At 47.6% G+C, this 15,593-nt stretch overlaps 1 protein-coding gene across 5 annotated transcripts in view; it reads right to left on the reverse strand.

Moving 5' to 3' along the window:
• The window catches only part of CHD7 (chromodomain helicase DNA binding protein 7), a 181,989-nt gene extending 174,155 nt beyond the window's left edge, over positions 1-7,834 (reverse strand). For 3 of the 5 annotated variants that reach the window (XM_021089338.1, XM_021089337.1, XM_021089336.1), the window contains exon 1: positions 7,505-7,827. The gene's annotated coding sequence lies outside the window, so the exon portion shown is untranslated. Of the gene's footprint in view, positions 1-6,806; positions 6,889-7,504 lie in introns of those variants that run through there. The other 2 variants (XM_021089334.1, XM_021089335.1) reach the window with 2 other exon arrangements.

Raw genomic sequence — 15,593 nt, forward strand, 5'->3', positions numbered from 1 at the left:
TGGGCCATTGCTGGGCTGGGGGGATGGGGCAAGGGAAAAAAACATCCTCTTTATTCTTCCACTAGAACCCACATCACAGGAACCTGCATGCAGCATTCAATTTGGTGTCTACACCTCTAAGGAGGCAAAAGTTTCTTAAGCCAAGGGAATACACTGCCAATGGGACCAAACAAGAGAATGAAATTTTCAGAGGTTGAAAAGCTTTAACAAGGTGAAGAAACAGAAGTAAAAACCGCCACAGAGCAGTGGGCACAAGGCTGTATGAAGTCAGCACCCCGAGCTTTTCCACAAATCTACCCCCGGAACATATCACTGCCCCTGAACTTCAAACATATCCAAATAACCCCTCAAAACCACCAGAAGTGAGAGTAAAACTTCAGATGAAGCATGTCCTACCACTCGTGTAAGCCCCCCAGAACCTCAAAGCCACACAATCATGCCCAACCTGAGGGCCACAGGAAGGGCCCTCGTGGGCTGGATCGAGTCACAAGGACAACAAAGTCTATGAGGAGCGATGGGAAGAAGAGTACCTTTGGAAGAGAACCCTAACCAAAGACAGCAAGTCCCAGAAAGGAGCTCCCTCTGCACCAAGGTCAAAGTCTGACCTATAACAGAACTAAACAGGGGACAATATATAGACTGGCCAAAACAGAAATACGAACACTTCCCTCAAAAAACTGTTTCAAGATAAATGTTCAGAGTTTTCAGACTTTCATCTCATTAAAGTCAGCAGCTTAGAAGCTCCTCTGGTTTCGTCGATCAACATCTCTCATTTGCTGCCAACCATACTATATCATCCACTTTTATAATAATTGAGCAAAGGGACTTTTAAGACACATTAAACTAGTATATACATAGTTCCCCCCAAAATAGTTGTGTTCTGACAGAGGCTGGTATTTTCCTCCACGATTATCTAAGTAATGTGTACATTTCTACCACACCCATGGATAGCTGCAACCAGCTTCTAAAATACAACCAGTTCCCCCCACTGAGAGCACAGTGGGACCCCTCCCCCCCCCCCAGCTATCTGCTGGGAGAATACAGTCCTTGTGCCAATGGCCTCCAGAATGTGGAGATACAGCAGAACAAAATGTGGCAAAGTCTGCACAAAATGTGGCAAAGTCTGCTCACCGCAGGACTCTCTTCCTTTTATGAGCAAGCAAACCCCTATTAAGTGATTAACAAAGTTTCCCTCCTCTCTCCTGTTTCATTGACACCACAGCCCCACCCCTCCCACAATCCTTGGTACACCCACATCTTTGGGGAGAAGCAAGCAGATTATTTTGGAAAGTTTTAGAATGCCACTTACAATGGAAAGAAGGCTGAAATCATGGTTTCATGGTCCATGGTCGGCTTCCCCAGTCACATGCTACAAGAACTCATGAACTTCCTCCTCCAACCTGGTCCTCATCAGGTGCCCCCAACCTCAGTGAACAGCATCATCAGTCAGCCAGCCTGGGGAGGAATTCACTAGAAAGGTACATTCCCTGACACGTTCCTCTTCCTGGAAACAAATCTATACTTGAGTCCTATTCCTCGAGCCTCCTAAGTATTTCTCCAACCTACCCATTCTTCTCCATCCCCTTGGCCACCAATCTAGTCCAAACCATTGTTACTCCCCCATCCCACGGACCACAACAATAGCAGGCAGACGCTGTTCCAACCTATTCTCCCTCCTCTGCCCCACCCACCAATTCAGCCTTCAAAACACAAGCCTGCTCATGTCAAGCACTGCTCAACACTCATCAGTGGCTTGCTGCCATTTTTTTTTTTTTTTTTTTTTTTGGCTGCGCCCACAGCGCACGAAAGTTCCTGGGCCAGGGGTGGAACCCACACCACGACAGTGACAACGCCAAATCCGTAAGCAACTATACCACCAAGGAACTCCTCTCCTTCTTTTTTCAAAATCCCAAATTCCATATTCCGTGAGCCCCACTCAAACTGGCCTATATCTGCCTCTGGAGTCTCATCTAGCTGCTCTCTGCAGACAGCAGAAGCACTGCCTCCCTCCGAGTTGACTAGCACTGCCCCCTTCTTCTACCATCACTTGGGTGGCATGGCTAAAGCCACTTCCTAAGAGGTAACAAGTGACTCTCACTCCTCCTGGTAACCACCACAGAGCACCCACAACACTGCACTAGCTCTATTTAATGAGGGGGTCTACGATACCTTGTCATGGCATTACTGTATCCCTAACTCAGGCAGAGCACAGCACCTTTTAAGTAGCAGGTACACAATAAACACTTGAATTGAGGAACAAGAAAACAGATGAAACAGGAAAAAGGATCGCAGCCAAGAGTCCCCTGCCACTAGAGCCAAGCCTGACACCTACGGCCAGTGGAGAGGCTAAAAGGATGGCTGAAGAAGCTGTCTCTGATGCCCCACTGCCAGAAGTAAACAAGCCCAGGGACCAACAGACCACATACTACCCAGTAATGCCTATTCATTACTAATCTACATTATTTTTATTTTTAAAAACATGGTTTTTAATTTTCAAAGAAAGAACAAAATGAAACCCACCAAGAAAATAATCTCACATTTGCAGTCACCTAACATGAGTTAAGAAGTCTAGAAGTCTGGTTATGGTAATGTATACACACTTCTAAAATGAAAACAGCAGTTAAATCTTGGAATAATTTCCTCAGCATTTTTCTAGATGGCTAATCACATCCCCCTCCAATAATCATCATAAAGTAGAGGCAAACACAGTATTGCTGGCTTAAGAACCTCTGAGACCTATGTTAGCACCGGCTGTAGGATTCTTAAGCCAAAAGGTACTCTGAATCAGAACGTAAGAGGGAGAGCCAGACTCTTCCAGATCAAGTCAGTCATCCAACAAGGACCAACACACACGCCCCGGGCACTGGCACGCAGCTAGGCACCGACCGACAAGACACCCATGACATGACCAAGACAGCTCCTTTAATTAACCTCTCGGGGCTTTAGTTTCTTAATCTGTAAAATGAGAAAGTTTGACTAGCTCTCCAAGGTCCTCCTGCACTAAATATCCAAAGATTCACTGATAATTGTAAGATAAATTTCTACTAGACAGTATCATTATGATTTTCTATTTCTATTTATGATTTTTACCACACAGGTGTGGTTTAAGAATTTTAACATACTGATACAAGTGAAGTATAAAAGGGCGGTGGTGGTGTTTTTAATTAACTTCTTGGCTCATAGCTACCACCATGATCAGCTATGGACGTCTGCAGTAATTGCAACCAACCTGAGTAATACCCAAATTAAAATAAATCACTACATCTTCATATTGTCTACAGAAAAATTAAATGATCATTTACTCCCAATTCCTTTTATATGTTAACATTGTCTGTCATCTCTGAATGTCAAAGTTTTTGTGTAAAAAAAAAAACCAACAAAAAAAAACTATGATGAAATAATAAAGTTTTCTAGAGAAAATTTTATCTCCCAAACTGATAAACCTGTAACAGCTTCAAAACCTGTGATAAGATGTAATAATACAAAATTCTGAATTTCTGATGGCATAAAAAGAATACCCTTTTCAAGATATATAAATGTGTTGGTGGGAATGAACAAGACAATTAAAGAGTTACACAAGGCCAACACATTCCTGACATCATCTCAATATCACCCAAAATGTTCCTTCTCCATCTATCTTAGTGACCTATTTTTATCTAAGTGCTTGTTTGTTTACATCTAGAAACTATTTAAATACTGGAAGCAAATCACTTTATTACAAAGCTGAAATTTTAAGGGTCACTTTTTGCAGCCACACACTTTGCTCAGCCCTGACTAAGCATTTTTATTCTTGCAATGCCTTATTTATAGTAGATGTTTATAAGACAGCCATGGTGACTGCTATCAAACCTGAAAGGCCACATATGGATAATAAAAGATGAAAGGTACCTACTACCTCCAAAGCTAATCTTAGAAGTTAACTGTGAGTATTTGGTTACCTATAGAACATTCTCTCCCACTAGAAGGTAAACTCTCTGAGGGAAAGCACTGTCTCTTGGCTTTCAGACCCTGAAGGCCAGCCAGTGATTGCTGAAGCCAAAGTAACCAAATGGATGGGGTTTGCTGTGTGACAAGCAAAGTCTTCAGTACAAGGAGTAAGAAGCTGTATGCCTCAGTTTGAAGTAACTACTCTAAACTTGGCACTGAGGTTGCATTTATGGGTTACACATCATGTACGCAGAAGTATTCTCACAGATAAAAGGATCCTTTTGCTTTAATTGCTTAAAAACCACACTGTAGGTAATACACTATAGACTGTATCTGCATGAAGAAAAAGTTTAACATGTCTTTGAAACAGTTTTATAAAGGCACTTCCCACGGTATTCATTTTAACTCAATAAAGTAAGACTCTCGTGGAAAGTTTTGGAAATAGTCCTGTAAGTTGCACTGATTCACAGCCAGACCAAGCACAGAAGAACTAGGGAAAGTGCTGTTTTTAAAACTAAGTTACTAGACCTATTATTTAAAACTTGACTTATATGTTTTCAACTTGGAAAAGTGTCATTTTTTTCCTCAAAAGAGGAAAATAATGTTAGAGTTTTTAACCATCACCTATAAATGATGTGTATCATTTCTCCAGCCTGACTTCTGCATTAAGACACAGAAAAGGAAGCATTTTTTTTAACTGACCAAAAAATAATTCCTTTGGTTAAATCAATATGATTAAAGTTTGGAAGTCACATACTAGTCATTATTATTATTACCATCATCATCATTCAGTTCTTATCTAGAAACTCATTTGAACCTTGAAAAACCTAGAATAGAATTCATCAAGCTTCAATTACTGGCTTGCACAGAGGGAGAAAAAAATAGAAAATAACAAGACTATAAATAATAAAATCCATAATGCTAGAAAATAATTCTTGAGTGCCATAGTGATGAAATTCACCTGTTACAAGCCCTCACGAAAACCCATTATGTCCCTTTATCTGGTTACCAAAAAGGGGGGAATGTCACAATTTCACTGTTTGCCAAAACAAGAAAATTTAGCTTCTAAAATTTGCTGCAAGTCCCTCTCAACTCCCAAATTCTGTTTACTTTGTAACTTTTTTCTCCAGTATAGATTTTTCAGGAAAAACAAACTTTTCAGGAGCAAATCTGAAAGCCGTAAAATGTCTCCTACTTACTATCACCTAGAAAGGCAAACCCAGTCCTGCTCTGTGCCCCAAGCATCTAGCTTTCAGCCTCTTTATTATCATTGTCAATGAATGGGCCCCAGTCAAATGAAAGCTGCCATTTTAGGGTAAAGACTGGAGGGCTTCTGTTGTGCAACAGCAAGACAAAAACACTCTGCGACAGATGTACTCTGGGGGCTGGGAGCCGTATTCAACTTCGTAGAATCACTAAAGTTATTTCTGAAATAAGAATTACCTAGTTCATATACATCGCAACAGTCTAAATGGAATTATAACTGGGATAAATCAGGTTCCCATTCTGCTAAGGTCATAGTCACTAAGATTTTTGTTTTTATATTTTTTATTTTATTTTATTTTATTTTTTGCTAACGTTAGATCTGTGAGGAAATAAGGAGGGTTTTTTTTTCCAATTTGATTATTATGTTTAGTGAGTAGTCCCCCCTCCCCTTATTTGGCCAGAATTGGGGGGAAACACAACCTCTTTGAAAGGTACTGCCCACTGCAAAGACGGCTTAAATTAGTATTTTCAGAAAATAAAAATCAAGGCCTTGACATAATCGTCTAGAAAGAAATTATTTAATATAGCTCAGAAATCGAGCCCAGAGGAAGGGCATATTTCAAGATAAGTTCTTTAAATCGATGGCTAGGTAATATACAATGGGAAACTAAAAAGTATACTTAGCAAGTGGAGAGCTGGATAGTGTATCTAATTCTAGCAATTCAAAAGGAAACTCTCCATGTGGGTTGCTACTTTTCTTTTGTCCATTGTCTGTTCAGAAGAGGGGGAAAAAAACTACTTTAAAATCGAGGCGTGAACAGTCTCTAAAAGTGACCTCCGGGAAAACCGTCCGCCCCGTAGCAGGAGCACTCCCCGCCCGTCCGCTCTACGGGGGCGCTCACAAAGCGGGCGGCCGGCCGGGAGTTTGGGGTGCGCTCCCACGGCGCGGGGCTCCTCGAGGCTGAGCCATCCGGAGAAAGGCGGCTCGGTAATGATGGCTGCTCGGGGCCGGCGGCTCCTTCCCCGGAGCCTCCCGAACCACCCCCCCTCCCGGGATCCGCCGCCCTCCCCCCTCCCCCGTGCCGCGCTCACCCCGCGCCGACGCGGCTGCCCCGCACCGCAGCCCACCCGGTGCCCGCGCCCCCCGCACCCCCGGCGAGCCCAGTTCCCGGTGCGAACCAAACAAACAACGCGTCCCCGCCGCCCTCCTTCCTCTCCCCGCTGACCGCTTGGCCTCCAGCCACCTCGGGCCGATCACGCTCCGAACCGCGGATCTCCGAGAGGGCAGAGCGCACCCGGGCCACCTCGGGGGCCACCTGGTGACCCCCCCCCCGGGCGCTGACCCCCGAAGGGTTCGGGGATGGGTGAGCCGAGTTGCCTCCGGGGGCTTAAAGTCGCTATTATGCAGGCGCCGCCGCCGCTGGCCCGGCCAGCTCGGCAAGGTGGGGTCCCCTCCTCGCCGCGCCTCCCCGCGCTCGCCCCGGCCCCGCTCCCTTTCTTCTCCTCCTCGCGCACTTGGGAGCCGCCGGGGCGCCCCGGGAACCCCAGCTCCGGGCTCGCAACTCCACGCCCGCGGCCGGCACAGGCCGGGCTCGGGACGCCCCCAGCGCCGCGTGTTCGCGCCGCCCTCGCCCCACGCGGCGCCCCGCGCACTTTCCTCGCCGCAGACCCACCTCGCCCGGTGGCCGTCCCCGCGCGGGCCGGCGCCGCCGCGCCAGGAGGGACGCACTTTGTTCGCGCCGGTGCGGCCGCCGCTCCCGGCGAGCGCGGCGTGGTCGGTCCGGAGCGGGGGGCGGGGGCGGGAGGCGGGGGTCGCCGCCGTCCCCGAGCCGCCGCCGCCGCCGCCGCCGCGGCTCAGCCGCCCCGCGCCCGCGCGCCCATCGCCCACTCGCACTTGAGTTGCAGCCCAACTTTTCCTCCTTCCTTTTTCTTTCGAATGGAGCCGGCAACTCGTGCTCGGCGCCGGCGGGAGGAAACGCGCTCGCGCTCCCCCGCGCGCAGACACGCTCCCTCCTGTCCCCGTCCCCCCCCACGCCGGCAGCACAACAAAAAGCCATTTACATGCGAGGAAGTGACCCTCGGCCGGACCGCGCGCACCCGCCACCGCCGGCCCTGCGGACGCAGGCAAAAGTTGGGGCGCCGGACGGCGCTCCGGGCGCGGGTTCGGGCCCCGCGGGCGGCGACGCCGGCGACACAGCTCGGGCGGCGCTGCGCTCCTGCGCCGGCCCCGGCCCCCGCCCGCCCTCGCCCCTCGCCCCGCACACGCCCAACTCCTCGCTCCCAACTCCTCGCGCGGCCCCGGCCCCGGCCCGGAGCGATTTCCTGCCGCCGCCGCCCCTCCCGGAGGCGCCCGGCGAACTCTCGCGCTTACCCGGTCGGTCGGGCTCCTCCGCTGCCCTGTGCCGAGGAGAAAACAAAACGCAGAGCGGGCTCCGGAGTTGGCTCGGCGGCCGCGGCCAGGGGGCTGAATCCACGGGCACGGAGTTGGCCGGGGGCGAATGGGGCTCTGGCGAGTTTCAGGGTCTCCGGGTCCCCAGGCCGCCTTCTCAGCGGCGCTCCTTTGTGTAATTTCACTCGATTCAAGTTTAATCCGATAGTTCCCGAGCACGAGCGCGTCCGCACTACCACGGCTCAACCCCCGCGCCGCCGCCGCCGCCGCCGCCGCCGCCGCCACCGCTGCCGCCGCCGCCGCCGCCGCCGCGGCCCCAGCACGCCAGCGCCTGCGCGCGCCCGGCACGCCGCGCGCGCCCGATGTCGCGGGGCCGCGCCCGCCCGCCGCCGGCTCCCTCCGCGTCGCGCCCGCGCCCGCGCCCGCGCGCCGCCACCTGACGTCAGGCGCGCCTGGCATAATTTATGCAAGAATTCGGCCGGGGTGGCGGAGGCCGAGGGAGAAGCCGAGGGAAAGGGGGCGGCGCGGGGCTTCGGGGCCGCGGGCTGCGGAGGGCGGGCCGGGCGCCACTTCCCGTCCCCGGGCGGGCGCCGGCGCTGCGGGCGGTTCTCCTCGCGGGCCGGTGCGCGGCCGCCGCGCCGCCTTCCTGGCCCTGCTCTCCCGAGCGCTCCGCCGCCGCGCGGCAGCGCCGGGGGCGCGGGCTGGAGAGGGTGCCACGTTTCCCCGCGCGGCACCTTCCCGGAGGCCGGGTGCGCCGCCCGCGGGCAGGAAGCGGCGGCTGGGCCGGCGGCGATCCTCCCAGCCGCGGCGAGGGGCTTCCGACGCTACGCGGACGGCAGCGGCTCGCGGGGTTGGGACGCCTCTTCTGCAATTATCCTTCAACTTGAAATGATTTTCCCACATGAAATGATTTAGAATGGGCACGCTCCATTTCCAGTAGATTTCTCCTGCGTCTCCACTTTGCCTGCTAACCCAACCCTACCTCCTCGTTGACAGGACAGCCGGATCCGCTACTAAATCAAAAAGTTTAACTAGATGGCGTGGATTTTGTTGTATTTGTTACCATGCCAAAAAAGGGAGAGAGAGCGCAATGGTTATGAAACAAAGAAATAGGTTGTGTGCCCATTATTAAACGTGTCAGGACTGGAGTGTTTTCGTCATTCTTTGGCCAAAATGGCACTTTTGTGTGATCTCCTAGGCTGAAATATTCAAGCCTCTTTATTCTTGTTTCTCTTCCCGATACAAAATGAATGTTAAACCTGGAGAAATTTTTCTTTTACCAATTTTCCCTTTAGGAGATAGATCTGCAAACATTTATCAAGCACCTTTTATGTGGAAAATACCAAGCAATTATAATTCTTTTAAACTGTCAACTGTTGTACACCCGAAGATGATATTGTTAGGTAAACGATTACGTTTGTTTTTAAATCAAGGAAGAAACATATTAGCCAAACTCGGTCCTGTGTAATAGATACAGAGTAAAGCGACATGCTATTATTGGACTCCAAAATAAACTCAGAAAATTGTAAAACTGTGCAAAATATAATTTCTTCTCGTTTAGCATCTGTAGTGCTGACTGTCAAGTATTTCTGCTTGAACCAAAGATTAATCAAAATGATTACCCTACAAGTGTGATTATCCTAGACTTAATCACTAAAACATTTATAGTAATGATTTTCTAAAGATTTGTTATATTATACTGTCATTTATTGAAATGCTCTGGTTTGGGCTTGTTTTCATCATATATTTGAATGGTCTTTTGAAAGAGGTAAATGTTTTATTCAAGGGATTTACACATAAACAGCAGAAAGAAGGTTGGTGCTACAGAAAATTCTTAAATTAAAAAAATTAGGAAACACTAAAAACTTCTGCCTTTCTTTATAGTCCATTTCATAAACCAAGAATCAGAATTCCGAGGTTAGGCTGATATCTCCCTTAAGTTTACATCTCTCAATGAAAGCATATGGGGGATGTTTTGGGGGGTGTTGGGGGCAGGGGATCATGGTTAAAGACATGTCTACAAAGAAATCACTAGTGCTGGACCATATTAGAGGACATAAAAGTGGCCTAGAAGGGATTATCTTTTATCTTTTACAATATGCCCAGCTCATTGTCAGATGTCCATGTATTTCAAGTCAATTTTCAAGCTTTAAAAAATCTACATGTAGTGAAAGCATATTAGTTAACCTTTAATTAACAAATACTATTGACTATGAGGAAGTCCCCCTGTGCTCTTGTATATTTAACAAGAAGTGAGGACACTTCCCTTTGAAACATGAGAAATGGTAGAAGAGTTCAGCCAAAGCTCTAGGTGGAAACAAATAGCCCTGCAGCCCCTCTCTGGTTTAATCTCCCTCCTTGTCCCACTGAGGTTCTGATAGCCAGGATGGAGAAGTCCCCAAGCTCTCAGAAGTCGTCCTGGGGCAGAGCTGGACAGGCCTTGGGGAGGCCTCAGGGGCAAACTCCTGGCAGCTCTGGCCTGCTTAGATCAAAACCTCCACAACCCCACTACCCTCTAGCCTCCAAAGTTTTCTCTCCATTTGCTTCACTGTTGAAGTTTTCCCATTGAGAATAATTTGAATTCACAAGCTTTCCCTTTAAGTATGCAAATACCTTCAGGAGAGATAAGGAACTCCAGGTCCTTCACAGATGAGTGTAAATTAGTTCAATGGATGGTTTTCCTCCCACCACCTAGCTGGAACTAACAAATTTAGAGATTTATTCATTCATTCAACATTGAGTGTCTAAGAGGTTCCAGGCCTTGTTCTAGGTGCTGGAGATACAGCCCTGAACGAAACTGACCTCGGAGTGTACAAGCTAATGGGTTGATAGTTTGGAGATAGTACTAAAAGAAAATCATAATTTTGGAGTCCAAGCCCTTAGGGAATAGGACAGGACTGAGTTCAATCTAGCCAGGGGGCAGCAGAAAGATACAAGGGGCCTGGAGGGGGGCTTTAGAGGATGGAGTGAGTACTCCCAGAAAGCTGTTGAGAAAAATTCCAGAGAGAGCCTGACATAAAGGTTTGCTAGGCCCCTTGAAATAAATGGAAACAGTCACTTCTAAAAACTTAAACTAAATGCCAACTGACCTATAGTTCCACTTCATTACTGCTCAGACATAAGTGTGTCTCTTTGGGACCATACCCATAACGTATCCACCTTCCTGGGAGGGAAGGGAAGAGAAAGGGCAGGATAATTTGCACACCGGAAATAACTGAAAATGACCCAAACATTAGAATACCTCCCATTTAAAACTATCTGCTTGTCCCTATCTGTTCTTCCAAAGGTTATAAACTTTACAATATTACATCAATTACACTAACTCCACCCAGTGTTGAGGATTTACTTTGATGCATTTTTGGAACTTATCTTTTTTTTTTTTTTTTATTGGAACTTATCTTTTAAAACCCCATTCAGAACCAATTTGCAATTCACAGAAAATAACCCTCTTTAATGACTAATTTCTTTTTTTCCACTAAAAGCTGTATTATTATTATTATTATTATTATTATTATTATTGTTGTTGTTGTTGTTGTTATTTTGTCTTTTGTCTTTAGTGCCACACCCAGAGTATATGGAGATTCCCGGGCTAGGGGGCCAACTGGAGCTGGAGCTGCCAGCCCATGCCACAGCCACAGCAATGCCAAGGGATCTGAGGCATGTCTGCGACATATACCACAGCTCATGGCAATGCCTGATCCTTAACCCACTGAGCAAGGCCAGGGATCAAACCGGAGTCCTCATGGATACTTGGGTTCATTAATCACTCAGCCACAACAGGAACTCCAAAAGTGAAGTATTCTACATCATCATTTACCAAACTTGTGTCCAAATGATTCTGATGAGCTCCAGACAGTATATTTTGCCTTTCAGTGATGAAGATATGTTGTCATTGAAAATATAGAGAATTTAAATAGTGCATATGATAGCTGTTCACAACGTTTTTAATTTTTTTTTTTTTGTCTTTTTTTAGCTATTTCTTGGGCCGCTCCCACGGCGTATGGAGGTTCCCAGGCTAGGGGTCCAATCGGAGCTGTAGCCACCGGCCTACGCCAGAGCCACAGCAACTCGGGATCCGAGCCGCATCTGCAACCTACACCACAGCTCATGGCAACGTCGGATCCTTAACCCACTGAGCAATGGCAGGGACCGAACCCGTAACCTCATGGTTCCTAGTCGGATTCGTTAACCACTGCGCCACGATGGGAACTCCAAATTTTGACTTATAATAAATTCTGACCTAAAATATTTTTAATCCATAAAAAAAAAAGATATAGAAAAATATCTGGCATTGTCACTGCTGTGGCTCATGTTGATCCCTGGCCTGGAAACTTCCACATGCCTTGGGTGTGGCCAAAAACAAACAAGAAACAAACAAGAAAATAAAGAAAACAGAAAAGTTAAGCTATAGCTATTTAGAGAGCTATAAATGCTGAAGAAAGCACCAAAAATTCTAAAAAGCGTTTCCTGCATCACTGGAGTAACAGCATAGCCTTCCTCTGTCAGGTGTTCATAAGGGAAGGAACCCAGTTGGATATGGAAGTTCGTCATCCATAATGGAACCAGTTGCTCCTGCTTTTGCTGGAAGTTGCGCAGACTGCTAAGTTGACAATATCAGATGAAAAGAAAGCCACTAGGGCTGCAAACAGTCCACTGCTGGCTCCCAAAGATAGCATGATTAGCTAAATTTTAGCAAACACTGATTGAATGCCTACTCCATGGCAGACTCTTAGCACTGGAGGACATGGTTGGCCCCCTGTCCACATGGGGCTTACAGTTGGTGGCACTACAAAGAAAGGAGGGGTGGAGGTCCCTGGTGGCACAGTGGGTTAAGATCGAGTGTCATCACTGCTGTGGCACAGGTTTGATCCTTGGTCCAGGAACTTCAGCATGCTGCAGGTGCAGCCAAAAAAAAAAAAGAGAGAGAGAGAGAGAGAGAGAGAGAAGGGAGTGATTCTTGCTGCCAGCAGAGCAGAGCAGGCTTCCTAAAGGAAGGGAAGCTTGAGGATTTCCTCAGAACAAGGAGAACAGGACAGGCAACAACGAGGCCGTGTGGTTTCAGAGCCTTGGTGAGCACAAGTCACCACAGGTGGTTCCATACTGAGTGGAATGGGGAGGGTGACCCCTCCCGAACCTTCTCTGACCCCCCAGGATGGGCTGGCTGTCCTCTTGTTTTTCTTCAAAGGTGCCCATTTCCATCAATGCTGGTTTACATTTAATTATAATTCATTCCTGTCCGATCTTCTCTCTGTGAGCCACTTGGGGCCAGTGACTACCGGGTCCCTCGGCTTCCCCAGTTGGCACAGAGTCTTTACACAAAGGTGCTCAGTAAATTCTTACACAGATAGAAAGACGGCAGGGCAGGGAGGTAGCATATTAGATGGGCCAAGTGGAGGGGGCCAAGGAAAGTTCTCGACTGTACCCCAAAGGCCTTGGCGGCTCTTGAAGAGCTTGGCCAGAGAGTCACAGGTCAGATCCTTACTTTGAAGGATCCCTGTGAGGAGGTGCAGGTGAGGGAAAAGAGACCTGAGCAGGGAAAGAAGAGAGGCAACCCTGACAAGGCAGAAAAGGGAAGAAATAAAAGCAGTTACTATATATGTACAGCTGGGTCACTTTGCCGTACAGCAGAAATTGAAAGAATATAGTAAATCAACGATACTTTAGTAAAAAAAAAAAAAAAAAAAAAAAAATTTAATGAATTTACCTAAGGGAAAACATTTTGAAAAGTCATTACTAATGTCTTGGATTGTTCAGACTCAAGACCATCTTAAGTGCTTGTCACATGGACTATGGTCCCACAGAGAAGACAAAGCAGCACTTCCACGGTGGGGAAGGCAGAGATCTTTCTGGAAGGAGCACTGATGGGGGGCATGGAGGTTGTTCTTCCAACACAGCCCAGCCACCAACCTGGAGCAAGGTTGTCGCCTCTTTCCACCTTGGTTACCAGCTCCAACTTCTGTGACCTGTCACAAGATTTATCCTAAGTCTTACTGAGCAACGCCTAAAGTCTCCTATCATCTCCATTTCTAGACTAATAAATGGAAACCCATGGTGCTAACTTAGCCAATTACAATATGACACTTTTAGAAAACATGAAAAGTGTGGGTTCCCTCGTGGCTCAGCAGGTTAAGGACCTGCACTCTCACAGCTGTGGCTCTGGTTACAGCTGGGGCACAAGCTCAATCCCTGGCCCAGGAACTTCCACCTGCTGTAGGTGTAGCCAAAAAATAAAAAGTGGGAAAAGAAAGTGTCTTATTCATTCAGTAGTGATTGAGCACTTGCTGTGGCACACACAGTGTTGAGTGCTATAAAAACAAAAATGAAACAACCCTGGCCCTGGGGGAGCTCTCTGAGTCCATTGAGGTGACAGACATTTAAGCATGGTGCTACAACAAAAACGTATATAACAGTGGTAGTGTTGGGGACTTGACTGCTCTGAAGAGACGCCTAATTTTGCCTGTGCCCAGACAGACAGGGGAGGCTTCACAGGGGATGTGACATTTCATCTGAGTCTTCAAGGACTCTGCAGATGGCAGGGGTGGGGAGGTATGCCAGGCGGGAAAACCGTCTGAGGTATCCAGGGGGCAGATGGCTGGTGTCGCCCTGCAAGTCATCTGGCTAGGAGCAAAGCAGACACAGGGAAAGGGTGGGAAATGAGCATGGCAATATAAGTAGGGCCAGGTCAGAAGGGCTTTAGCAGCATATTAAAAAATCTTTCACTTATTCCATAGGTGATGAGCCACCAAAGAACTGTCAGCAGGATAGTGATCAGGACAAATATGGATGTGTTGGCTGTGCGGACCAAACCTCAGAGCCAGGAGACAGTGAGTGGACACTGGTGACCGTCAAAATACAACAAGGGAGGCCCCACTGTGGTGCAGTGGATGAAGACTCCAACAACAGTGGCTCAAGTTGCTGCAGAGCTCCAGGCTCGATCCCACTGGCACAGTGGCTTAAAGGATCTGGCTTTGCCACAGCTGCGGTTTAGGCTGGGGCTCCAGCTGGGACTCAGTTCCTTACCTAGGAACGTCCATACGCCACGGATAAAAGAAAAAAGAAAAGGCTCAGTAAGGTGAAGTCCTTGACCAGGGCAGCATTCCAAGTGCTGGAGATAAAGAATAAATGTGCGAGAGATTGAGACAACATGTTTGACAAGACTTGGGGAATGACTGATGGTCCATAGAGAATGGAAGGGAAGGAGTGAAGGAAGATTCAGGCTAAGTCCCCTCCTGGAGTGACTGGCAAGTGCTTGCATGTTATGCAAGGTAAGGAGTAAGTGGGGAGAAGCTTGTGGACGAACCTTTGGTGTGGGAATTAGAAGCGGTCTGTGGAGCATCAAATGGGGACGCCCAGTAAGTAAGGGATGAGAACTAAGACTGATCTGGTCTAGAAACACAGGTGTAAGAATTGCGAGGTATGAATACACTTAAATGCACTGAAATGGATGCTTGGAAAAACATGCAATGTGAGAGGAAAGTAGGCTGGCAAAAGGAATCTTTAAAATACCAAGTTTTCTCAGTTCTGTATTAGTGTGTATCAACCCAACCCAGAACTTGGTGCTTAAAACTAAAATGTATTATTCATCTGATGGGTTAGCTCGAGTTGGGCTAGTTAACATTCTGTGTCTGTGTTTCTGTCTGTGTCTCTGTGTGTGTATTTTTATCTCTCTTTTCTCTCCACTTGGTCCTTCATCTTAATCACCCCAAAGACCTGGAAGTTTCTGAGCGGTGTTTCAAGAAGGCAAAGCCGCAAGATACAAGCCCTTATCAAGCCTCTGCTGACTTGGCGTTTGCTGATGCTCCACTGGCCAAAGCAAGTCACATGGTCCAGCCCAGTCGCAGAGTGAGAGGAACCCAGAGAAATGATTCTTTGGAAATATCATTTATCCTTGTAAAACACATGTTAAGGGATAAACATGTTTAAAAATAATAAAGGGAGATAGCAAAAGAGAAGCCACTGGAGAAAACACATGAAGACTCTTTGGAAAGAAAAAGTAAAAATCAAGACAGAAGAGTTTCCAGAAGGGAAGGAGCAATAGGACCACATGTCACAGACAGAACTGGTAGCGGGG

Source organism: Sus scrofa, chromosome 4 (assembly GCF_000003025.6).
Source record: "Sus scrofa isolate TJ Tabasco breed Duroc chromosome 4, Sscrofa11.1, whole genome shotgun sequence".
Lineage (NCBI taxonomy): Eukaryota > Metazoa > Chordata > Mammalia > Artiodactyla > Suidae > Sus > Sus scrofa.